Raw genomic sequence first — 27,648 nt, 5'->3', positions numbered from 1 at the left:
TGATGATTTTGGATTTTCTTTTGATGTAATCATGCTAAGCGAGACATGGTACAATCAAAAATCTGGTATTTTGCGCTTCGAGAATTATCACATATTTTATTTGAAACGTACTTCTCGGCGCGGTGGTGGAATAGCTATGTACATTAAAAAAAATATTCAGTGGAAACTCATAACAGATTATTCTATAATGACTGATAATTATGAAGCTCTATGTGTGAAGTTCGGTAACATCGTGTTTGCCTTAATGTATAGACCACCAAGTGGTGATTTATTAGCTTTTTTTAGTTTTATTGAAACTATATTTCAATTTGTTGGTGAGAACGATTATAAAATAATTTTAGGCGGTGATTTCAATATTGATATGAATTCTGTTTCTGCTCGTCAAGTTTAATTTTCTACTTTGTTTCAGTCGTTTGGTCCCTTTAATGTAATCACTTGTCCTATTCGTGTTACTTCATTCAGTGAAACGTTACTGGACTTATTTATCACAAACAGAACTGGCACTCTGCTCTCTGCTGGTGTAGTGTGTTCTGATATCAGTGACCATCTTTCAATTTATCTTATTGCTGATTTAGATAATTTAAGGAAAGCCCCTAGTTATGATACCACATACTATACTCAAGTTGTTAACGTTCAAACGCTAGAAACGTTCAGGCAGTCCGTGGCGTCTAAAAACTGCAATGTGGTGCTCTCAAGGAACTCGGCTGATGAAGCGTACGATTTCATAGATCAATTTGATGCTATATATAAAGAATGTTTTAAGCATAAAAAAGTAACTAATCTAAAAAGTACAAAAACCCATGGGTCACCAAAGTAATATTAAGAATGATAACTAAAAGAAACAAGCTCTATGCACGTTTTTTTAGCACTAGAGACCTAGATGTGCTTCAAAAGTTTAAGAAGTGTCGAAACGAGATAACCAGCATGCTAAGAAAAGCAAAATATTCATATTATTACAAAATGTTTCACAGTGAAAATAGAAGTGACGTAATTTGGAAAAAGTTAATATTTTATTAGACCGGAATGTTCACGATAACGTTATAAGGAAACTTATAATAGAAGGTAATAAGTTGAGTGGAGTTGAACTAGCAAATAAATTTAATGATTATTTCACAAATTTGTTCTCCCCTGCGCAAACAAGCGGCTCCCCGTGTTCAACTCCAAGTAATTTCACAAAACTGTTTTCTGTTTCCTACCGACGAGATCGAGGTAAGCTCGGCATTTCTGAACCTCAAAAACAGTAAATGTACCGATTTTAATGGAATGCAAGTGCAGCCAATAAAATACGTGCTTGACATCATCTCGCCTTGCCTTACACATATCTTTAATTTGTCGCTCTTGACTGGTATTTTTCCTAAAGCTATGCAGATAGCTAAGGTGTCTGTCTTATACGAGTCCGGAGACAAAAATAATATGTCCAACTACAGACCGATCTCAATGTTGCCTGTTTTTTCCAAGGGTTTAGAGAAAGTTATTCATGTTAGGCTTAATAATTTTTGTGAAAAAATATGCTACTTATAGATTCTCAGTATGGTTTTCGGAAAGGTCGCTCTACTGAACTGGCTCTTTTACAGAAGAAATTATCTTACACAATTTTGAAAACAAGTGTCTAACTTTAGGATTATTTATTGATTTTTCTAAAGCCTTTGACCGGCTGAGTCATTAAGTTCTGTTAGAAAAACTATATTCTTATGGAATTCGAGGGCATTCCCTGGCTCTTATGGAAAGTTACTTGAGTTTCCGGCATCAAACTGTTGAAATAAACGGATATTCCTCAATGCTGGAAGCAGTTCGGACAGGAGTACCTCAAGGTAGTGTCTTGGGGCCATTGCTGTTTAACCTTTTTATAAATGATATAGTTACTATCACAAAAACGTCCTCATTTGTCATTTATGCAGATGATACCAGTATATTTTTTTCAGGAAAAGACATTGATAGTTCAATTACCGATGCCAATATATGCCTTGAAAAACTTAGTCGGTGGACTGTCTCTAATTCCCTGAAAATTAATGCAGGTAAAACAAATGCAATTATCTTCAAACCGAAAGGCACAGTGTGTAAGGCCACCACAAAATTAATCATGAACTGCTCGGTAATTAAGTTTGTAACTGTTAAAACATTAGGCGTGATTTTTCACGAACATATGTTATGGGACACGCATATTCAAAATTTTACTCTCAAACTTTCAAGCATCATAGATATTTTATGTAAGAATCGCTATATATTGCCATCTCGTGTAATGATTTTAATTTACAATGCATTATTTAATCCTCGTATATCGTACTGTCATCTAGTTTGGGGAACTACGACAAGTACTAACGTTAATAAATTGTTCTTGCTGCAGAAAAAAGCAATTAGCATCGTAACTAATGAGTCTTATTGCGCACATACTGAACGTCTTTTTTCTAAACATAAAGTAATGAAAATCAAAGAATGTTTTAAATATAACATAGCAACTATGTACATGGCATCACTTAAATTTCCTAATCATCCATTACGGCAAATTTCCAGATTGACTAACAAAAATATTGTATACGATATGCGTACCGCCGGAACCTTGAGAGTACCACGTCCAAGAACTAATTATGGTCTTCAGATGATTCAGCACACTTCCAACAGTATTGAACTTTTTCAAACAAAGAGGTGTCTGCATTGAAAATGTAAACAAGAATAGATTGCGTGAAATATTATTCTCCTACTAACATTTTCTTCGGTGTAATGCATAAATGTTCTTTTTTTTCAAATTATGTAATTGTATCCCGCTGACCGATCTGCCTGTAGGGGGCAGTGGCTTCGTCAAGCTGCATTTCTGCAGCTTTTTCTCCTGCCCCCATCGCCCATTTTGTGTTATGGAAGTAAATAAATGAATTAAATTGAATTGAAATTGAGCTACCAAGCAAACTGCCGGTTTTCATCTTAAAGCATCTACTCTACTAGTACTGCTAATTGCGCACCCATGCCACGATGTAAGTCTAACAAATAATTTCTAAGACTGATCGGTGCACGAATTCAAGAGTCCGCGATGAGCTATATAACCAAATAAGCCTCATTGAAGCGCCAAGCAAATGCTGTGCTTATGCTACTACTTCCCTAAAAAAATTCGCGATTTCGAGCCAACGGATGCATCACCATCGGAATGTATGACTCCCAGCATCGAGAAGTCGATCATTCAACAGACGCCATCATCCTCACCGGTTTCCTCTGTGCGATCTGTCTCTGCCCAGCATCTTCCAGTTTCTGCTGCGACTCACCCAAATGACTAGGGGATCTACGTTGGAAAGTCGGTAAGTGTGACCAGATTTTTTTTTCCTTCGAATCTTTTTCATTCTGTTTTTTTCATACGTAAGGTCGAAAATTGTATGCTGCATTTAACTAATAAAATGAACTTAAAGTTGCAATCAACAATGCTGAGTTTGGGATTGATTTATTCTAACATTTAGCGAATTTTAGAAATGACCTTGCTTTTTGGATGTCTTTCTTGCTTGCTTTTTCTTTCTTGTTCAAGTTATGTAAGAGTTTCTATGTTTCACGTTTTTAAGAAAACGTGACTGCACGAGTAAAAGAAAAGTCGCAATGTGTTCAATCGCAACGAGCATCCTTTTTTTTTTCTTCAACATCCGGGGATTTAATCATTCCTTCGCGAGTTGACTAACAAAAAGACCAAAGCCGTAATCGTTTTATGACTCTTCCTTGAGACTATTTAAGCGAATAGGGTTTGCATATTTTACTTAATTGGATTGCCGGAACCTATTATTTCTTAGATCTACGTGTATTTACTCAGACTAGTGCTGAGATTCACTATATTACGTTTGTTAAAATTGGCACATTAAATGAAACGACCAGCCGTAGTAATCACGTTACACAAAGAGAAAATGAAAATTAATGGTTTCTTTTGGATCGACGTTCAATTATATTTAATGTCAAGTGATCAAATAATTTAATGAGTACATTTAGAGTGGAAGTGGTTGTAGTCGTAAATATTGTTTCCGTAGTTTTCGTAACTCGCACGTAATAATGGATTTAGGCTAGGTTCCATGCCACGAGTTCGGCCACGTTTTTTCCTCCCGTTGTCCCGTGACTGGTCCCTGTGCGTTGCCGCTGTTGTTCGGATGGCTTGCACGCAGGTCGGGCCTTATTTGCACGACAAGTAACCTCGTTCCACTGGTGCAACGTTCAACAACAAAGTTTTACAGACGGGACATCCTTCATGGTGACACTCGCCTGACATGTGCGCAAGCAGGGGTTCTTGTTCGTTCGCTTGGTGGGATGACCCGTGCAAACCTAGCCGTTTTCCTCTACCTGCAACGGTGATGGTTAACCAGAATAGCTGATTAAGGCCCGAAGGTATCGTTACAAGGTTAAACCCTACTTATAAATGTCATTTCTATTTTGTGCAGGTTACGGACGTCAAGAAAAAAGAGTTGCTGACAAGTGCCTGGACGCCGAGCCCCACCTTCCCCTTCAAGCCAACGGAAAAAAGGAACCTCAAGTTTCAGTATAAGTGGTTGCACCGATGGAACTGGCTTGTCTATTCCAACGCGGAGAACGGCGCCTTTTGTAAGTACTGCGTCCTTTTTGCTTCATCTGGGGTGGGCGAGAGAGGATTGCCCGCTGGCAAGCTTGTGCTGTCGAAATTCGACAAATGGAAAAATGCATCTGAGGATTTTAAGGACCATGAAACAACAACATTTCATAAGAACTGCGTCCTTGGTGCCGCCCAGTTTCTGGAAATATCAGAGGGGAGAAAGAATCCAATTGACCAGGACATTGACTCCAGGTTAAAGGATCAAATAGCTAAAAACAGGAAATGTCTGACTCCTGTCATCACTACGGTAGTCTGGTGCGGAAGACAAGGAATTGCTCTGCGTGGCCATAGAGACGCCGGGAAAATGGATCTATCCAATGAGCCGGGAGAAAACTAAGGGAATTTCAAGGCGCTTCTAAGGTTGCTTGCGTCTAACGGCGATGAGCCTGTCAAAAAGCATTTAGAGGGATGCAGTGCGAATGCGACCTACACCAAGTGGAGGACCCAAAATGAGATTATATCGGCATGCAATAGCATTGTTTTGCAAAAGCTTGTCTCGAAGGCGAATGCTGCAAAGTGCTTTGCAGTCATGGCTGATGAAACAACGGACAACGCGGGTGTAGAACAGCTCTCGCTGTGTGCGCGCTATGTGGACATGGAGCGGATAGTCATGAAAGAAGAGTTCCTGCAGTTTGTTCCTGTGACTGACATGACAGGGAAAGGTCTGGCCAGCACGATAGTGAAACGTTTGAGCGACATTCGTGTTGCAACGGAGTACTTGAGAGCTCAAGCGTATGGCGGTGTGGCCTCAATGAGTGGGGCTTACAATGGTGTTCAGGCACTCATCCGGCAACAGTTTCCTAATGCTATTTACGTTCACTGTGGATCACACAGCCTTAACTTGAGCCTGTTGAGTGCATGTTCGGTAACGCAGAGTAGAAACTGCATGGGAACAACAGCTATGGTCTGCGAGTTCTTTCACACTCCGAAACGCCAAGCTGCTCTCGGCGACCAGATTGAGAAGCTGGTGCTCAAGCCTCGCGTAACGCGCTTAAAGTCGCTTTGTCCAACCCGATGGGTTCAGAGACATGACGCTCTCAATGTTTTTGTAGAACTCCTGGAACCTGTTTTGGTAACTCTTCAGGATATCGCCACTAACTGGAACGACAGGGAATCATCGTCAAATGCTCAACTCTTACTGAGCGCACTCCAGACGAGCGAATTTTCGGTCTCTCTTTTTGTGGCAGAGAAGGTTTTCAGTTTCATCCTACCACTGAGCAAGTACTTGCAAACGGTAAACCTTGATCTTTCCTCCGCTGTTGAGTTGGCTGAGGATATCTTGGGAAATGTGCGAAGTATACGGTGCAGAGCTCAATAAGAATTTCAAAAGCTCTTTGATCACATTTCTTCAAACTGTGCAAATCTTGGCTTAAGCATAGAAGTGCCGAGGGTCGTTGGTCGACAAACGACGCGCTCAAATGTGGAGTCTGCAAATCCAGAAGAGTACTTCTGCCGTTGCATATTTATTCCATTCCTGGAAGCTTTCGCAGAGCAAAAGGACGAACGATTTGTGAAGCACAAGAGCATTCTTGCTCAATTTCAAGTGCTTCTTCCTTCGTTGTCAATCCCACTACCGAATTCTAATGACGAAGGCGCGGTACGCCTCTTGTGTGAGCGCTACCATACCGATGTGGCGGACGGACTCTTCTCGGTTGTCGGAGAGCTACACCTCTGGTATAAGAGGCTCCAAAGGCTAGGCAAATATCCCACGGGTCCACTAGAGGCACTTGAAACATGCCCGTCTCTCATGTTTCCCGTAATCCAAAAGCTGCTTCAAATTATGGCTACTCTTCCAGTAACGACATCGATAAGTGAGATGTCTTTTTCAACCCTGAGACGCTTGAAAACCTACCTCCGCAATACGACTGGGGCGCTAAGATTAAACGGGCTAGCATTGCTAAATGTTCACCTCGAAGTTTCCGTATCTGCGGATGAGATTCTAGACAAATTGGCAACAAAGCCACGGCGGTTGGACTTCAAGCTGTAGTAGTGTCTGAAGTCCAACGGCTTCTTCTGAATTCGTAATTTTGTTCTTTTTTCGAAAACGATGAACTGTCTTTGATTGCCTTATGGAGTCACGGTGATAGTTTCAGGGTTCAGAGGAAAAGGAATTTAGGTAGCAAGGGATAGATGGTGCAAGCTAATGCCCGTAAAAAACGATGCACCCACTATCTCTCTTGAGAATGGCAGGGAATGCCCATGCTAAAGGCAAGAGGGGCTTCCCTTGTCATTCTCCAGCGTGTGAGGGTAGCATACTTTAGCTGTTCGAATTTATAGCACCTGCTAGCCCAAGTTACCGCTCTATTGATATTGTTCAACGTATTCGTACATCGACACAATGAAAATAGGAGTGTGTAAGACAAAAATATATAGACAGGAAAGTTGCACATGTTATTAAAATAGTTCGAAAAGGGGGACACAAGACGAAGAAAAACACTTAACAAGTGCTAACTTGTAACTAAGTATTCTATTTAAATTCAAGCACATATCTTATCATAAAAAGTGTCACAATGCCAAAGTGCAAAGTCATAGTGGCAGGAAAGTTGTCTCCATAAATAAACACTATATCATGCAGAAATCAAACGGCATACATTTTCGAAGCGGTAATCTCTACAAATTTCTAGAAATATTTAGATTCATGTTGGCGTCTGTCCTGCGCCTTTCTTCGTCTTGTGTCTCGTCGTTGTGAACTTTTACAATAGCATGTTCAACAACCATATAGCTCAGCAATCCACTCTTTCACGAAAATGTGTAAAGTGCGTGGGGTATGCAGAGATGGGTAGACGGCTGAGCGAGCAGTTTGATACTTTATTGTAAAGTGCCTCACCTTGCAGTTTTCAATGACATGACTGATTCAGTGAACGCGCTGGTGTGGAAAGACAGCAAAGAAAAAGAAAAACCTGAGGCTCGAGCAAACTTACTTTGATAAGCCCGAATGAAAACCCTGTCGACGTTGTTTGCCTGGAGACATAACTAAAAGTATGATAATTATTCTTTTTTTTCTCCCTGGTTGATTCGTAGAGGAAGATGCGCGTACTCGGTTGTGGAGTTACCTTTGTCACACGGATTTCAATGTTAGGGAGAAGTAAGGTCAAAACGTCTGACGCTCATTCGTTAAATGAAAAGAGAGGCAGGCATTAAGAAAGAGAGAGAAAGAAAGAAAGGGGGAACGAAAGATACATATCAGTTATATAAAAAAAACTAGTGAAGGGCGCGAACCGTCGCTCGATTCAAAGTGCTGTGTATAGTAATCCACATCTATCCACCAAAAGGACACCACTACCGGCAATTAGGGCAATTTTTCTGAGCTGGTTTTGCCCGAAACAAAATCAGTCGGTGATATGCAGGACAGGTTAAAAAAAAAAGCATGACGAGGCTATAGGCCGGGGTGCTCCTCGCCCTAGCTGTCAGTATTGGTTTATACAATATTAACACAAACAGCATAGAGGAATTCGGGTGGTACTGGAAATAAAATAAATAGTACGAATAATACCGTTTTACATGAAGCTTCCTTATTTTGTTTTGAGCAAGCTGGTCCTGGACTTACTGGGATTTAGCTTCGGTTATACCTATGATTTTACTAGTTTTATCTCGATTTGTCAGTTAGTTATATTAAATCTCATTTCTCGTTCGCTGAGACGACGACTTTGCATTCAAGAGCATTCTACCACAATTGCGCCCAACATGGCTTTTCCACCCTTCTATTGGCGATTGCGCTCCCTTGACTGATAAATCGTGTCTTTTCCCCTTCGTTTCGGCTTACTTTGTGCTGCGCCCATGACGTTCTTTTTATGAGTTATCGTCTTTTGGGGGGCTTGGTTTTTCGTTGCTTTGTTGGGTGTCCGGCGTGGTGTTATTTTGTTTATGCTTGCAGACATGGAGTCCACGACATGGTTGGAAACCGCAGCGGAAACATCAACGGTTGATAAGGACGTTGTAGTCACTCTGCTGAACCTGATGCACATGGTCATCGCCAGAGTCTTGATGGCAGCAGCCCGATATTCGGTCACGCATGACCGTTTCAGCATCCACCGGCTGACAACCATCGTCTGGCTGACTTTCTGGGTGCAGATCCGCTATTCAAGATAATATGCGTATCAACCGCATCTATGAGACTCCAGAAAAGCCAGACCGTACGGTGCCAGCGTTTTCCGAGCAAAACTACAAAACGTCTGCCACAACAAGCTACGGGAAAAAGGACGGCGATCGGACCCAGTAACCTCATGCCGCAAGAATTCCCCTGACTTTTCGTCACGTCAAGTCACCTTGTATACCAGCATCTTGAAGCAATCCACATCTCCACTACTGAGCTGGGGAGCGCCCGGCGGCGCCACATCTGTGCCAATTGCCAGGTGCACACCCGAGACGCGCAATCGTTTAAAGACTGTACCGACGACCGTCTCTGGTCTTACTAGTGCTAGCTAAAGGCTATGCCCAGCATTGGGTTACTTGTACTATCGGGGAAAAATGAAATGCGAACAGAGGAGCGCGTGGCTCGCGGTACAGGCTGCGCCGCCTGGAAGTGAGCCTAGGGGCGAGGGTGCGTGGCCTACTTCGATGTGTTCACGCCCCTCCCTCTGCGCTCCCCAAGCTTCAGCAGTGCGCCACTAAGTGCGCTGAAAGCTATCACCGCTATCTTTGCTGGCTCAGCGTGTGCGGTGCAAAGAAGCTCGCCGCACTCGCCGAGCAGGCAAAGATAGCGGTGACAGCTTTCAGCGCACTGAGAGGCGCACTACCGAAGCTGGGGGAGCGCCAATCGAGGGGCGTGAACACATCGAAGTAGGCCCCGCACCCTCGCCCCTAGGTTCACTTCCACGCGGCGCAGCCTGTACCGGGAGCCACGCGCTCCTCTGTTCGCATTTCATTTTTCCCCGATAGTACGTTGACGTTTTAATAAATACAGTTATTCATTCATTGAAACAGAGACTTTGTAGTGCTTTCAGGTGGCGCATGCTGCAAGGAAAGCCTACGACAGGATGTCAGAGTTCTCTTCAGCACAGTGGTTTTTGAAACTTTGAAAATAAATTGTTTAAACACATAAAATGACCTTTAAAACGCCTAACCCTTTAAGTGCCGCACCTGATTATACGCGGGTTCGATGGTGAAGAAATTCAAATTTTACTGCACTCTGTGAATATAAAACGTCTGTTTTTGATAAATAAATGTACATACCAAGAAATGCGATCGTGTCGATGGGATTGAAATGAATTCGCGCAGTAGAAATAAAATCTCGAAATAACGCGTACAAAAAAAAAAACAATTTACCCCCTTCCCTTCGTCTTTATATTTCCCCCCTCCAGGCCCCCTCTCCTCCGATCGGTTGTCAAAATTTCACAACCCCCCCCCCCCCCCCCCCTCCGGACAAAAATTCTGGGTGCGCTAATGGACCGATCTCCTTGGCAATCGAGGTCCAGGCGTTGCTGCGCATCGTGTTCTTCTAGCAGTTGCCGCTGTGTTTGTTGTACAGCCACGGGTACCTTACGACTCGCTAGATGAGGTCAAAAACCTTCGCTGACGTGTTGAAACAGGTGTTGACGAGCTCCGTCAGTTGCTGGCTTGTCAGCTCCCTTGGACTTCTCTTGTTCCGTTTGTGCTGCTTTTGAGGACTCCGCTTCTTCGGGGACCTGGTGGCTTGATCCCTCGAGTCATCATATTCCGTTATTTGCGACATCCCACCATAGGTAGCAATTGCGTCCATCCTTCTAAAGAAATCGGGAGCAACTGCGCGTCCTTCGTTCTGCTTTCTTTGGTTCGCGTTCGCCTCACGCGGAAAGCCTTCGCCTCCTCACCTTCGTGTCATTCCCTTTTCCGTTTTCGGGACTTGAAAAACGGCGGAGGCCTTGAGCGATTGACCGACAGCCAACAGAGCGTCTGAGTGGCTCTCCGGACCCACGTGATGAGCAGAACAAAGCCGCCGTGGAGGAAGTGAGGGGGAGATTTGACGGGGGAAAATTTCCCCCCGGCAGGTTTGACGGGGGAAATTTCCCGCTGACGGCCGGAAGCGGAGCGCTGCACGATTTGCCGGAGTCGTGAGTTTTGTAGCATCCTGTTTGGACAGGCCTTAATCGTTTCACGGCGTAAATAGTGCCTATTGCCAGAACAACGCGGAAAATATATTCCGAGCTTAGCGGTTCAAACCGGCTCGAACCGGTTCGAACCGTTAGTATTTACTTCCCAGAACTGAACCGGAACTGAACTGAAAGTCCTGAACCCGAACCCAAACCCGAACCCGAACCCGAACCCGAACCGATAACAATTTCGGTTCAACACTCTGCTGTTCAGTCCTTTCCCCAGAGCGCAATTGCTCTCGGAGAGGAGACAACCGACAGTCACATTTGCCACTGTAGGACAGGAGGGGTCCATATCACAAGAGCGAATGACATTTTAGCGAACGGCGACATTTGAGCGAATGGTCGTTTTAGCGAATAACGGGGGCGCGCGTTAACCCATCCGTCGCGCTACGCTTTACGCCGCTTCGCGGCGACAGTCTACGGCAACTCATTACAAAAATATGAACCCACTTGGCCCACCCGAAAACGCCGCTTCGCGGCGTCCGACTATTCGCTAAAGTGTCGTTCGATGAAACGTGGGCGTTCGCTAAAACGTCATTCGATCAAGTGAGTGCCTCCCAGGACAGGAGCTTACGGTTCAGACCAGTGTTCCAATATGACTCTTCGCACGTCGATCGATTGCATCTAATTCCTCAAGGGGTCTTAAACTCTTTAACGTAAAGCAGAATGTCAACCTACGACAGCCCGCCCCCTCCGATCGCGGCCCGACCAGCGGCCATCAATGCCCGACAGTTTACGTCCTCTCATCTTGTTGTTACACCCCTCATACGCGAACACACGGTCACATCGGCGATAATTCCAGTCTTCTGTTCACAACGAACAACACTGCCATCACGATGTTGCGGCAATGTTGCTGACACGCAGAAATACAAAACCACGTTGACACTCGGCATCGGAGAACAAAACCGAACTCAGCACGGAAGGCACCCAGGCAGCCGGCAGCAAAACCAGCCTGTCTTGGACGCAGTTCCTGCGATTTCCATTACGTCGAAAACGTCGACACAGTTGCGTGTGGTTCCGCGTGGGTCCCGCAACCCGGAGACAGATATCTTACGCGGTGTACGTAGCACTGGTGGCACTTCTCCGGCACTTCGCTGTTTCTAGCGGCTTCGTTTGCTCGTTTGATAAAATTAGTGGTAAAACATCAATGCAACCAAAATGTTCTGCACGTTTCGACTAGAAAACGAAATTACAGGCGGCCTTCGCTGCCCCTGACGCTCAATCAACCCAACAACATTTATTAAACAACGTGCGCGACGTGCTCGAAAAACGAAAGCGAAAGAAGATGAGTCGGGAGTGCGAAAGCTTTCTCCCGTCCGCCTGGAGAAGGAGAAACCACGTCTCGTTTCTCCCTTCTTCTCGTGTCCGCTTGGGGCCGCGTCAGTAAAAGGGAGGAAGACGCGCCGCTGCTACCTTTTTCCTCCATTTTTTCTTAGAGTGAAGCGTTGCACAAAATGCCCAAAAAACAAATATATATATATATATGACTGTTCCACTTACGTGCACAGCTCCCAAACTGTGGTAAGGGACACTATCCATATGATTCGACGAAGGCTGGGCTAAAACGTTTATTTTTGCGTAAAAACCTCTCTCTCTCTCTCTCTCTCTATGTATGTATATATATATATATATATATATATATATCAGGGGTGGAACTCATGGAATTTACTTGGGAGCAGCCACGGGAGCAGCTGAAACAGCTGTTTTGGAGCAGGTTGGGAGCAGCTAAAACTACGTTCTGGAGCAGGCTAGGAGCAGCTCAAATCAGTTTTCATTGCACTTCAGCTTGTGTCTTAGGCAAGCACGGGGAGCAATTTCAATTGTGCTCAGCAGCACAGATGAATATGAGTGGTTAGGAACCTAGGTAGATCGGATAAAAGTGTAAGAGATGCAAAAACTCGAAACTTTGTAAGCCTTAATGAGAACCAAGAAGCAAGTACCATATATTTCTGACGATAGTGTCGTTGATGTTTTCTGAGTGACTTTCAGCTGCTCAAAATGAAAACCAGCACTGCTTATCGCACAACCCACACGTGTTCAACATAGTAATTACATGTGCGAACCAGGTGACGTGCGTAAGCAACGGACGTGCAGTTGCGCGGAGGAACAGGGCAACAAATTTCGAGTTTATCCTATATTGCAACTCAATATCGAAGTAGCAGACTACGATTACGGAGTTATCTTATTCGAAGCGATAAGCAGGATCAAGGTTAAATAAAGTACGTCGATGAGATCTACCGCTTGCGTTGGAGCGGCTGGCCGGCAAGGTTTCGGATCGGACCGCGTTTCAGTTCTATCAAATCCCGATTTATCTTTGCGCAAATGCGGTTCCAACTTCTAACGATGAAGTACTAAAAGGAATCTTTTGCTCATTCGTTTTCAACTGGCTGACGTCTAGATCCCGGGCTGCAGAGCCTCAGGCAATCTGACGCTTAACGACTCGACCTCACCTCGGGTGACTTGCTTATTAACCGCTTATGGCTGAAGAATAAAAATCCAGTCGCAGGTGGTATAGTGCTTGGAATCCGACCCCCGAGTTTTTTCGCGCGCTTCCGACTCGGGGTACACAGGGAGGATAAACAGAACAAATGACTGCAAGACCGACTAAGCTAAACACGCTCATTGTTGCCAATCGAGTCGATAGAAACCGAAACCAAGACACAATAGTATTTTTTGGCGCACGTTTTGCGATTTGGCGCATAATGGCGCGAGGTATTGGCTGTGGCGCAGTTTCCGCAACATGGCGCAGGATGGTGCAGACAAATGCGTCTGGCGCAAAATGGCGCAAATGGCGCAGCCGTTCCACCCCGGTATATATATAAATCTCTCTCTCTCTCTCTCTCTATATATATATATATATATATATATATAGGGAGAGAGAGAGAGCGAGAGAGATTTACGCAAAAAATAAACGTTTTGTTTTACGCTCAGCCTTCGTCGAAACGTATGCCACAGTTTGGGGGCTTGCAGGCAATCAGAATCACACGTTATAAGTGATTTTCGAAAAATTTAAATTCAAGAGATGGCGCCTGCAAAGCACACGAATGCGTGGAGATGATAGCGACGGTTCCCAGAAATGAGCTTCATTGGTTTTATTAAAAATTTCCGCAAAACGTTAATGACTTTCAATTTGGAAGCTAGATGTAAAGCACTAACAAATTGTTTGGGCCGCTGGGGCTACACTTGGGAGCAGGCAGAGCGCTTGGTGATGCGTAGGTTTGTTTGCAGTGTAAGAGAACAACAGTGTAAGTTTCTTCTATCCTTTAAAGGACAATCAGTCCACAATAACTTTAAAACGCCGCTTTATATATACAGAACTATAAAATATGTGAACCAAATATCTCAAATTTCGAGGTGAATATTTTTTTGTTTGTTAACAATGTTTAAGATAGTATGTGGACATATTATCGCCATCCAAATTTCAATTCGACCTTAACAAAAGTATATTTACCTTTGATCTCACAGTGTACACGATGAAGAGCCCATCAATATATCGCGCAAATTTCAAATAGAGTTAATTATTTCTAATAGAAATATTTATGGCAACATATACATCACGCACCCTATTATATATCATTAATTAACGTGCCATCATTAAGACACGCAAGCATTGGCCCGTGTGAGGAGAGACAGGTGCGTGCCATCAGCAATACCTGCTTCTAGATTGATTTTCCTTCTACTCCTGCGCAGGTCGACATCGCTCGCGACAAGGCTAACAGTCATCGGCACTAGGCGAACGGCATTTCACAATTAATGGGACGCATTTTCGCAGCTGCCCGTCCAAGCTGCTTTACTGTACCCCGTTTCCCCCTCAGACAACAGTGCGTATGTTACGACACTGTCGGGCCAGTCAGACTTCTATCTTCGGACACGTGATCACGCCCCTTTCCATAGGTCAGGTGCTGCAAGGAAGGCGGTTGATTGGTCTGCCTAATGCGTAGTTCTCACAGCAGTCAGCTAAGCGGTAGACCAATCCGAAGGTATCGCGTGAGGCAAACATATCTCGGAAAGAACTTGACCTTTTTTCTGGTGAGGGCTCCTCAACTGAAAGACGCGGCTGGTCCCAGCAATGTCGGCGTTGACGCTCGGGTTTCTCCTGATTGCTGTCGCTGAAGTCTGCTCCGCTTTTAGGTCCCCAAATATGAGCATGTGTGGGAAACCAATGAGTAAGTTCCAATGTTTTTAATTAGTGTGAAAAGGTATAAGAACGCGACGGCTGCCGCTTTGCACTGCGCCGTTTTTCTTGTTTTTTGTTTTTTGTTTTTCTTTCTGCATTTGGGTGAGTAGTTTGTATTACAAAATGCATTATATTCTCATTTATTAAATTCGCACGTTTCGCACTTCGCCGTACAGTGGTCACCGATGGTATAAGAAACACGATAACTTTGTCTTAACTCGAGCGACCGCCATCCTGGCGGCAGCCGAAAAACGGCATTCTGACGTTGTGTTCAAAGGGAACAGCTCAATCCAGGGAGGCCGTTTATTTACCTGGATACTGAAATGAAATTTGAAATATGCCTATCTCTCTCAGAAATAAATTTAACACGGTTAACTATATGTGCTAATGACAATCGCACGTTTGTAGTTTGAACCGATGGCCACATGTTTTACTCCAAAGTGTTGATCCCAGCGAGCGCTCCAAGAGCAGCCATCGGAGAGCGCGATGCGTCTCGGGAGATCTTGCGTCTCCAGCGCGCTCGTGACGTCTAGTTCCACTTCACGCGCAAGGCTACAGGAAGGCTTGCGTGGTTCTCAACTTGTTGAAACGTAACTTAGAGATACAGAGGAACTATCGTATAATCTGGACTATATATGGGAAAGATGTAGTGGAACCGGTGAGAGTAGGGAAAGGGGGGGGGGGGGATGAGCCCTTAAGGGTAGGCGTTGGGAAAACAAGCATTACTCTGTTTTATATGCTTATGAACAGAAGCGAATGGTAAAGAAGAAAAAAAGAGGATATTATAATGCAGACTATAGAGATAAAATTGAGTTAGGGAAAGAGCTTGAAATAATTATAGCGCGACACATGAATGCTCACACAGCAGACCTAGACCTAGATGGATATACGGACTTGACAAGAAGCATGCTATTGTTCATGTGCGAAAGAAGTGGTCTAATCTTATGCTATACTAGCGAGGAGCGCGAGGGCATTAATAGATGGGAATAAGGAGGATCGCACTCTTTCATCGCACTCTTCCATAGATTTCACCCTAATATCAAACAGGATTTATAGCAAACAAGCTGGTGATGAAAGTACACGAAAAAGACCAAAGGAACTGGGGTAGTGACCATTAACGTATTTAGTTAAACTTCTCAATACAGTCGAATTTAAAAAAAAAATGGGGCATAAGCAGTATTATGGTTTTTGCGCAGAAAAACAGTTGTAATTAGTGACCGTGCCAATAAAAAGAGGTAATTTCGGTAGACAAGACAACATAATCGAATCATACGAATCTAACCAGATTATTTAAGCGGAAGCTAGCTAAAGTACAAAAAAAAAAAAAGTAAAGCGAGGACAGAACCCCAAGAGCTGGTGGGATGGCGAAGTAAAGGCAACAATAGAGTGACATTAAGAGGCTTCTAGAGAAAATGGAAATTCTATGCTTAGGGGTGAGGCAAAGGGTGAAGTGAAAATAACATGGGACGGAATTCTAAGGCATGGAAAGGAGGCGTGTTGTTTTACCAAGAAAATATAAAAAGAAAGGGGGCGCAATGGTGCTCTGAATTGAGCAAATAGGGAGGATAAGAAGCGAAAGAGTCTTTGGAGGCACCAAAACTCACTAAGCAACAAAACAAATATGAAGCAGCTTTACGTGGCCACACCAAAAGGTAAACAATTTAAAGGAGATGAGGTGATGCAACACATAGCAACGGTAATGGCGGAAAAATTTGACAATCAGAGCTTTATATGGGACTTTGGGAGTAAAGAAAGAAGACCGTCTAATTAGTGAACTGGAAGCTACAGTACAAGAAGAATAGAAAGGGCGGAGCAGAGAGTTGAGAAGGGTATATCAACAGGTCCTGGTGGAATTCCGAATTCAGACGCCAATCGCGAAGTTGACAGTGCGGCATGAGCGTTTCGGATGCTGAGTCATGGCACATAAAATTAACCAGCTCGTAACAATGCTACGGTAATATCACGATTTGCATACAAATGTGTGACTGATCAAATATTATGATTATGTGTCGTCACGGGGTATTCGAAATGACTCTGCTGCATTGCCAACATGCCTAAGGCTCGGCGAATAGCACCGCATGTTGTGTTTGAAGCAAAAAAAGACGCAAATTCTAGCCTCACTGAACGGGAAGGCCACTTGGCACCGTCAATACTATAGCGACGCGTACCAACAGCTCCGCGAGAGCTACTTCTGATAACCGTTGAGTGGCGCGACGAGCGCAAAAAGTTGTCGCTTCGTTACTTCGTCGTTCGAGTTTCTTTCGTTCGGGATCATCGCATTTCGCACTTCACTGTAGGAACTATTGGATATTCTCACCATTGACGAAAATGTCTACTTTATTATTGGCCATTGACGACTGGAACTCACTGCCTGACGTAATTGTTTCCTTATCTGATACTAAGAAATATTCTGCAGCCATTAGCTTATTTTTTCTAACCCATAACTTGATTACATCGTGTGTTTGTAGATAAATAGTTTTGTTACTTGTTTTTTTTTTAAGTGTTCACTCCCTTGTATAATGCCTCCTGGGCCTTCAAGGAATAATAAATGATGATGATGATTAGTTCTATCATTATCATTAGCTTATGCATTGCGCTAATGTGCTGAAGTTTGCATTCGCTTCGGCTTGTGCCTGGTGAGTTGTCTTTGCCAACACGTCAGCGTTACTAAAATACTCTAGTTTGAAATTTAGTTCAGAAAGATTCCATATGAATTGACTGCATGGACTGCGTGCGCCTTCGCATTTCGAACCATTTAGGACCGAGGTATACATTTACTATGTATTTTAGCGAGAAATATTCTTGAAGGTGGTAAGTTCAGTTCAGCACGCTGATAAGAGTGTTTTTTTCCCTTGGATTTTGAGATTAAATAAAAAAGTGAAAGCCGTTTACATCTCCCTGTATTGCCGAATTGGAGCACAGCTCTTGAGGAGGAGGGAAGGGTATTGAGGGGAGGGTAGACCCCTCCTCCTCCTCCCTCCGGGGGGGTCACATGACCTCGGGGGGAGGAGGTCACGTGACCTCGGGGGGGGGGGTGTCACGTGACTTCGGGGGGGCGGGGTCACGTGGCGGTCACCTTGGGGGTCACGTGACCTTGCGGTGACTTTGGGGGTCACGTGGCGGTCACGTGACCTTGAGGTGACCTTGGGAGGGATCACGTGACCTTGAGGTAACCTTGGGAGGGGTCACGTGAGCTCGGGGCGTCTCGTGCCCTTGGGGTGACCTGGGGGGGTCCCGTGACCTTGGGGGGTCGCGTGACCTTGGGGTGACCTTGGTTACGCCGACGGCGACGCCGCTCAAGCCGGAAACGGGCGCTTAAGAGCTGCGCTCTAAAATAAAATAACGGACAGTATGACACAACCTTAGTTGATACGTCGTGCTGTGCGATATTTCATTCCTTCTTTTGTCTCAGAGACTCAGACAATGCCGCTTCGAATAATGAACTCGTCACGGTCGGCTCCACGGAAAGGTGAGGCGGCAAGAAACTTTTAGTTTCTGCAGCGACTCACCCAAATGACTTAGGGTCTACGTTAGAAAGTCGGTGTGACTAGATTTTTTTTTTGAATCCTGAATATTTTGTTTTATACATACATAACATCCGAAATTGTATGCTGCATCTAACAAATCAAATGACCTGAAAGTTGATATCAGCAATGTTAAGTTGGGGATTCATTTATTCTAACTTTAGCGAATTGTAGAAATGACCTCGCTTTCTAAATGTCTTTATTGCTTACCTTTTCTCTCTTTTTTTTGTAAAGGTTTGGCAGGGATTGGACTGTCCGCAAAGTCAGTTTGTTTTGTTCATTTTGGAGAGGGGGCGCGTGTGGCCTTCGCCGACTTACGCGCGTCTCGTACGTGGGGGTCATGCTCCGTCCTCTAAAACCAAACAGGATCCCAGATTCCCACGCTATTTTCTTTCTGGTAGACGGTCGGTCATAATAGCATACGAGCAGAACACCAACACGCTCTCTTAAACGGACAACCAAAGTAAAACACAAACGACCCCACGCTCTCCTCGAGGGAATCAGAAGAAAGCGCCGTCAAGATGCACGGCGCTTCCACAAACCCCGACCGCGCATACAATGAACGCAGAGCCGATATGTTGGGCACGGTTTACGACTCGAGACCACATCCGGCAGCTTCCCATGGGACGAATGCGTCCCGTGCTCCGCAATTAGGCTCGAGACGCCCCGGAGGGCGACATTTTCCTTGACACTTCCCGCCTGGGCCGATCCTTCCGACGATACAGCGGCGCTTCAACACAAGCCGACAAAAAAAAAAGAATAATATGTTTTAACTGTCAGTTTGCCACTAATGGCAAATATATGGTTGTGCTACTCGAAAAAAAGAAGTGGCAGGGTATACTGACGTTTCGGGCGGACGCGCTTCTTCATTTTTTTTTTTTTTTTTGCAATTCTAATTCGTTCTAATAAGCTTGTAGACCGACCCCCAATCGACCATTGGACAGGGGCCCTCCTGTAGGCTGACTCTGTTGGGTGTTTTAAAATGATTGGTTGGCCGCCCCCAGAGAGGGAGGAGGCGTGAAGCTATCCTTCCGTGTTCTTTTTACGTTTCTCTCTCTCTTTCTCTCTCCCTTGTTGTGCATTTTCCTCCTCCTTCTCTTTTCTATCTCGTTCTTTTTCTTTTTATTTATTTCCTCTTTTCCGTCAGGCCGTCTTTTCGTGCACTTCACAGAAGCGATAAACTTCGGTGCGCTACCTCCCGGCAGCGACATCCGGGCTTCGAGCTGTAGAAGATAAGGCTAGGTGAGCTTGTTTTTTTTTGTATATTTTTTTTTTATTCACATGACCGTCGCAGAACTTTACTTTCCTTCAGATGTGATAAGGTTGTTCAATGATAAAACAAACAAACCACTTTCTGTTTTTCACTTAAAGGAGCCATGAAACGCTTTTTCAACTTTTTCCTGTTTAGCTTTCCTCCTCAAGTCATAAATCGCGCATTGTACCAAACAGTTCAAGAAGTCGGAAAGGGGGGAGTCCCCTCTTGCTCAGAATCTCGCTTGTGTAGCCGGACACAGCCATTGTCCCCCTAGAAGATTAGCCCGTCGCACAAAATTCCGACTAGTTGATTTCCCCACCCCGTTCACCCCTAAGCTGACAGTGCTGTGGAAGCTACGTGCTCGTTGGGCCAGCCACACATTTTCCACGTGATCACGCTCTCTCGCGGATACCGACCCGCAGAGAATGAGGTCAGGTGATGAAAGGGAGGTGGCTGATTAGTCCGGCAAGTGCGTAGCTTCCACCGCAATGTCAGCTTAGGGGTAAAGGGATTAAGTGAGGTCCGGTATCGTGTGACGTGCGCTTGGGCCTGGTGACGCGCTGCGGGGGCCAGGTTATGGTGGCTAGTAGCCCGGTGACACGCTGCGGGGTCCGCGGATGTATCACAGTGAAAAGGCGGAGAGTTTACGAAGGGAAGGAGGTACGAAATAGTCCGCTATGTTTTGCAAATTTTCGTAGCGAAAGTCAGGCTTCTGACTTTCTACCTTTGTTCTTTTGGCCCACTGAACGATGTGCTATTAGTAAAATCTCAATATAAATTGATTTACTCCAGCCCAAAATTCGTTTCCTGTGTCCTTTAAATGTCAGGTCGGCGGGAAATAAAAGTGATGATTGGTTGGCCGCCCCCAGAGAGGGAGGAGGCGTGAAGCTATCCCTCCGTGTTCTTTTTACGTTTCTCTCTCTTTTCCTCTCTCCCTTGTTGTGCATTTTCCTCCTCTTTCTCTTTTCTATCTCGTTCTTTTTCTTTCTATTTATTTCCTCCTTTCCGTCAGGCCGTCTTTTCGTGCACTTCACGGAAGCGATAAACTTCGGTGCGCTACCTCCCGGCAGCGACATCCTTCTTGATGATTTTGGATTTTCTTTTGATGTAATCATGCTAAGCGAGACATGGTACAATCAAAAATCTGGTATTTTGCGCTTCGAGAATTATCACATATTTTATTTGAAACGTACTTCTCGGCGCGGTGGTGGAATAGCTATGTACATTAAAAAAAATATTCAGTGGAAACTCATAACAGATTATTCTATAATGACTGATAATTATGAAGCTCTATGTGTGAAGTTCGGTAACATCGTGTTTGCCTTAATGTATAGACCACCAAGTGGTGATTTATTAGCTTTTTTTAGTTTTATTGAAACTATATTTCAATTTGTTGGTGAGAACGATTATAAAATAATTTTAGGCGGTGATTTCAATATTGATATGAATTCTGTTTCTGCTCGTCAAGTTTAATTTTCTACTTTGTTTCAGTCGTTTGGTCCCTTTAATGTAATCACTTGTCCTATTCGTGTTACTTCATTCAGTGAAACGTTACTGGACTTATTTATCACAAACAGAACTGGCACTCTGCTCTCTGCTGGTGTAGTGTGTTCTGATATCAGTGACCATCTTTCAATTTATCTTATTGCTGATTTAGATAATTTAAGGAAAGCCCCTAGTTATGATACCACATACTATACTCAAGTTGTTAACGTTCAAACGCTAGAAACGTTCAGGCAGTCCGTGGCGTCTAAAAACTGCAATGTGGTGCTCTCAAGGAACTCGGCTGATGAAGCGTACGATTTCATAGATCAATTTGATGCTATATATAAAGAATGTTTTAAGCATAAAAAAGTAACTAATCTAAAAAGTACAAAAACCCATGGGTCACCAAAGTAATATTAAGAATGATAACTAAAAGAAACAAGCTCTATGCACGTTTTTTTAGCACTAGAGACCTAGATGTGCTTCAAAAGTTTAAGAAGTGTCGAAACGAGATAACCAGCATGCTAAGAAAAGCAAAATATTCATATTATTACAAAATGTTTCACAGTGAAAATAGAAGTGACGTAATTTGGAAAAAGTTAATATTTTATTAGACCGGAATGTTCACGATAACGTTATAAGGAAACTTATAATAGAAGGTAATAAGTTGAGTGGAGTTGAACTAGCAAATAAATTTAATGATTATTTCACAAATTTGTTCTCCCCTGCGCAAACAAGCGGCTCCCCGTGTTCAACTCCAAGTAATTTCACAAAACTGTTTTCTGTTTCCTACCGACGAGATCGAGGTAAGCTCGGCATTTCTGAACCTCAAAAACAGTAAATGTACCGATTTTAATGGAATGCAAGTGCAGCCAATAAAATACGTGCTTGACATCATCTCGCCTTGCCTTACACATATCTTTAATTTGTCGCTCTTGACTGGTATTTTTCCTAAAGCTATGCAGATAGCTAAGGTGTCTGTCTTATACGAGTCCGGAGACAAAAATAATATGTCCAACTACAGACCGATCTCAATGTTGCCTGTTTTTTCCAAGGGTTTAGAGAAAGTTATTCATGTTAGGCTTAATAATTTTTGTGAAAAAATATGCTACTTATAGATTCTGAGTATGGTTTTCGGAAAGGTCGCTCTACTGAACTGGCTCTTTTACAGAAGAAATTATCTTACACAATTTTGAAAACAAGTGTCTAACTTTAGGATTATTTATTGATTTTTCTAAAGCCTTTGACCGGCTGAGTCATTAAGTTCTGTTAGAAAAACTATATTCTTATGGAATTCGAGGGCATTCCCTGGCTCTTATGGAAAGTTACTTGAGTTTCCGGCATCAAACTGTTGAAATAAACGGATATTCCTCAATGCTGGAAGCAGTTCGGACAGGAGTACCTCAAGGTAGTGTCTTGGGGCCATTGCTGTTTAACCTTTTTATAAATGATATAGTTACTATCACAAAAACGTCCTCATTTGTCATTTATGCAGATGATACCAGTATATTTTTTTCAGGAAAAGACATTGATAGTTCAATTACCGATGCCAATATATGCCTTGAAAAACTTAGTCGGTGGACTGTCTCTAATTCCCTGAAAATTAATGCAGGTAAAACAAATGCAATTATCTTCAAACCGAAAGGCACAGTGTGTAAGGCCACCACAAAATTAATCATGAACTGCTCGGTAATTAAGTTTGTAACTGTTAAAACATTAGGCGTGATTTTTCACGAACATATGTTATGGGACACGCATATTCAAAATTTTACTCTCAAACTTTCAAGCATCATAGATATTTTATGTAAGAATCGCTATATATTGCCATCTCGTGTAATGATTTTAATTTACAATGCATTATTTAATCCTCGTATATCGTACTGTCATCTAGTTTGGGGAACTACGACAAGTACTAACGTTAATAAATTGTTCTTGCTGCAGAAAAAAGCAATTAGCATCGTAACTAATGAGTCTTATTGCGCACATACTGAACGTCTTTTTTCTAAACATAAAGTAATGAAAATCAAAGAATGTTTTAAATATAACATAGCAACTATGTACATGGCATCACTTAAATTTCCTAATCATCCATTACGGCAAATTTCCAGATTGACTAACAAAAATATTGTATACGATATGCGTACCGCCGGAACCTTGAGAGTACCACGTCCAAGAACTAATTATGGTCTTCAGATGATTCAGCACACTTCCAACAGTATTGAACTTTTTCAAACAAAGAGGTGTCTGCATTGAAAATGTAAACAAGAATAGATTGCGTGAAATATTATTCTCCTACTAACATTTTCTTCGGTGTAATGCATAAATGTTCTTTTTTTTCAAATTATGTAATTGTATCCCGCTGACCGATCTGCCTGTAGGGGGCAGTGGCTTCGTCAAGCTGCATTTCTGCAGCTTTTTCTCCTGCCCCCATCGCCCATTTTGTGTTATGGAAGTAAATAAATGAATTAAATTGAATTGAAATTGAGCTACCAAGCAAACTGCCGGTTTTCATCTTAAAGCATCTACTCTACTAGTACTGCTAATTGCGCACCCATGCCACGATGTAAGTCTAACAAATAATTTCTAAGACTGATCGGTGCACGAATTCAAGAGTCCGCGATGAGCTATATAACCAAATAAGCCTCATTGAAGCGCCAAGCAAATGCTGTGCTTATGCTACTACTTCCCTAAAAAAATTCGCGATTTCGAGCCAACGGATGCATCACCATCGGAATGTATGACTCCCAGCATCGAGAAGTCGATCATTCAACAGACGCCATCATCCTCACCGGTTTCCTCTGTGCGATCTGTCTCTGCCCAGCATCTTCCAGTTTCTGCTGCGACTCACCCAAATGACTAGGGGATCTACGTTGGAAAGTCGGTAAGTGTGACCAGATTTTTTTTTCCTTCGAATCTTTTTCATTCTGTTTTTTTCATACGTAAGGTCGAAAATTGTATGCTGCATTTAACTAATAAAATGAACTTAAAGTTGCAATCAACAATGCTGAGTTTGGGATTGATTTATTCTAACATTTAGCGAATTTTAGAAATGACCTTGCTTTTTGGATGTCTTTCTTGCTTGCTTTTTCTTTCTTGTTCAAGTTATGTAAGAGTTTCTATGTTTCACGTTTTTAAGAAAACGTGACTGCACGAGTAAAAGAAAAGTCGCAATGTGTTCAATCGCAACGAGCATCCTTTTTTTTTTCTTCAACATCCGGGGATTTAATCATTCCTTCGCGAGTTGACTAACAAAAAGACCAAAGCCGTAATCGTTTTATGACTCTTCCTTGAGACTATTTAAGCGAATAGGGTTTGCATATTTTACTTAATTGGATTGCCGGAACCTATTATTTCTTAGATCTACGTGTATTTACTCAGACTAGTGCTGAGATTCACTATATTACGTTTGTTAAAATTGGCACATTAAATGAAACGACCAGCCGTAGTAATCACGTTACACAAAGAGAAAATGAAAATTAATGGTTTCTTTTGGATCGACGTTCAATTATATTTAATGTCAAGTGATCAAATAATTTAATGAGTACATTTAGAGTGGAAGTGGTTGTAGTCGTAAATATTGTTTCCGTAGTTTTCGTAACTCGCACGTAATAATGGATTTAGGCTAGGTTCCATGCCACGAGTTCGGCCACGTTTTTTCCTCCCGTTGTCCCGTGACTGGTCCCTGTGCGTTGCCGCTGTTGTTCGGATGGCTTGCACGCAGGTCGGGCCTTATTTGCACGACAAGTAACCTCGTTCCACTGGTGCAACGTTCAACAACAAAGTTTTACAGACGGGACATCCTTCATGGTGACACTCGCCTGACATGTGCGCAAGCAGGGGTTCTTGTTCGTTCGCTTGGTGGGATGACCCGTGCAAACCTAGCCGTTTTCCTCTACCTGCAACGGTGATGGTTAACCAGAATAGCTGATTAAGGCCCGAAGGTATCGTTACAAGGTTAAACCCTACTTATAAATGTCATTTCTATTTTGTGCAGGTTACGGACGTCAAGAAAAAAGAGTTGCTGACAAGTGCCTGGACGCCGAGCCCCACCTTCCCCTTCAAGCCAACGGAAAAAAGGAACCTCAAGTTTCAGTATAAGTGGTTGCACCGATGGAACTGGCTTGTCTATTCCAACGCGGAGAACGGCGCCTTTTGTAAGTACTGCGTCCTTTTTGCTTCATCTGGGGTGGGCGAGAGAGGATTGCCCGCTGGCAAGCTTGTGCTGTCGAAATTCGACAAATGGAAAAATGCATCTGAGGATTTTAAGGACCATGAAACAACAACATTTCATAAGAACTGCGTCCTTGGTGCCGCCCAGTTTCTGGAAATATCAGAGGGGAGAAAGAATCCAATTGACCAGGACATTGACTCCAGGTTAAAGGATCAAATAGCTAAAAACAGGAAATGTCTGACTCCTGTCATCACTACGGTAGTCTGGTGCGGAAGACAAGGAATTGCTCTGCGTGGCCATAGAGACGCCGGGAAAATGGATCTATCCAATGAGCCGGGAGAAAACTAAGGGAATTTCAAGGCGCTTCTAAGGTTGCTTGCGTCTAACGGCGATGAGCCTGTCAAAAAGCATTTAGAGGGATGCAGTGCGAATGCGACCTACACCAAGTGGAGGACCCAAAATGAGATTATATCGGCATGCAATAGCATTGTTTTGCAAAAGCTTGTCTCGAAGGCGAATGCTGCAAAGTGCTTTGCAGTCATGGCTGATGAAACAACGGACAACGCGGGTGTAGAACAGCTCTCGCTGTGTGCGCGCTATGTGGACATGGAGCGGATAGTCATGAAAGAAGAGTTCCTGCAGTTTGTTCCTGTGACTGACATGACAGGGAAAGGTCTGGCCAGCACGATAGTGAAACGTTTGAGCGACATTGGTGTTGCAACGGAGTACTTGAGAGCTCAAGCGTATGGCGGTGTGGCCTCAATGAGTGGGGCTTACAATGGTGTTCAGGCACTCATCCGGCAACAGTTTCCTAATGCTATTTACGTTCACTGTGGATCACACAGCCTTAACTTGAGCCTGTTGAGTGCATGTTCGGTAACGCAGAGTAGAAACTGCATGGGAACAACAGCTATGGTCTGCGAGTTCTTTCACACTCCGAAACGCCAAGCTGCTCTCGGCGACCAGATTGAGAAGCTGGTGCTCAAGCCTCGCGTAACGCGCTTAAAGTCGCTTTGTCCAACCCGATGGGTTCAGAGACATGACGCTCTCAATGTTTTTGTAGAACTCCTGGAACCTGTTTTGGTAACTCTTCAGGATATCGCCACTAACTGGAACGACAGGGAATCATCGTCAAATGCTCAACTCTTACTGAGCGCACTCCAGACGAGCGAATTTTCGGTCTCTCTTTTTGTGGCAGAGAAGGTTTTCAGTTTCATCCTACCACTGAGCAAGTACTTGCAAACGGTAAACCTTGATCTTTCCTCCGCTGTTGAGTTGGCTGAGGATATCTTGGGAAATGTGCGAAGTATACGGTGCAGAGCTCAATAAGAATTTCAAAAGCTCTTTGATCACATTTCTTCAAACTGTGCAAATCTTGGCTTAAGCATAGAAGTGCCGAGGGTCGTTGGTCGACAAACGACGCGCTCAAATGTGGAGTCTGCAAATCCAGAAGAGTACTTCTGCCGTTGCATATTTATTCCATTCCTGGAAGCTTTCGCAGAGCAAAAGGACGAACGATTTGTGAAGCACAAGAGCATTCTTGCTCAATTTCAAGTGCTTCTTCCTTCGTTGTCAATCCCACTACCGAATTCTAATGACGAAGGCGCGGTACGCCTCTTGTGTGAGCGCTACCATACCGATGTGGCGGACGGACTCTTCTCGGTTGTCGGAGAGCTACACCTCTGGTATAAGAGGCTCCAAAGGCTAGGCAAATATCCCACGGGTCCACTAGAGGCACTTGAAACATGCCCGTCTCTCATGTTTCCCGTAATCCAAAAGCTGCTTCAAATTATGGCTACTCTTCCAGTAACGACATCGATAAGTGAGATGTCTTTTTCAACCCTGAGACGCTTGAAAACCTACCTCCGCAATACGACTGGGGCGCTAAGATTAAACGGGCTAGCATTGCTAAATGTTCACCTCGAAGTTTCCGTATCTGCGGATGAGATTCTAGACAAATTGGCAACAAAGCCACGGCGGTTGGACTTCAAGCTGTAGTAGTGTCTGAAGTCCAACGGCTTCTTCTGAATTCGTAATTTTGTTCTTTTTTCGAAAACGATGAACTGTCTTTGATTGCCTTATGGAGTCACGGTGATAGTTTCAGGGTTCAGAGGAAAAGGAATTTAGGTAGCAAGGGATAGATGGTGCAAGCTAATGCCCGTAAAAAACGATGCACCCACTATCTCTCTTGAGAATGGCAGGGAATGCCCATGCTAAAGGCAAGAGGGGCTTCCCTTGTCATTCTCCAGCGTGTGAGGGTAGCATACTTTAGCTGTTCGAATTTATAGCACCTGCTAGCCCAAGTTACCGCTCTATTGATATTGTTCAACGTATTCGTACATCGACACAATGAAAATAGGAGTGTGTAAGACAAAAATAT

The 27,648-nt window shown here is 43.6% G+C and overlaps 2 pseudogenes; both read left to right on the top strand.

The window, feature by feature from the left end:
- The first annotated feature begins 4,226 nt into the window (after positions 1 to 4,226).
- On the top strand, positions 4,227 to 5,389 carry LOC120843906 (annotated as a pseudogene).
- A 3,072-nt stretch (positions 5,390 to 8,461) lies between these two features.
- LOC120843907 lies at positions 8,462 to 26,083 on the top strand (annotated as a pseudogene).
- The last annotated feature ends 1,565 nt before the right edge of the window (positions 26,084 to 27,648 follow it).

This window comes from Ixodes scapularis, unplaced genomic scaffold, assembly GCF_016920785.2.
Source record: "Ixodes scapularis isolate PalLabHiFi unplaced genomic scaffold, ASM1692078v2 PGA_scaffold1__304_contigs__length_218370807, whole genome shotgun sequence".
Taxonomy (NCBI): Eukaryota; Metazoa; Arthropoda; class Arachnida; order Ixodida; family Ixodidae; genus Ixodes; species Ixodes scapularis.
The sequence above is the reverse complement of the archived record's forward strand: the minus strand, read 5'-3'. Positions and strand labels throughout refer to the sequence as shown.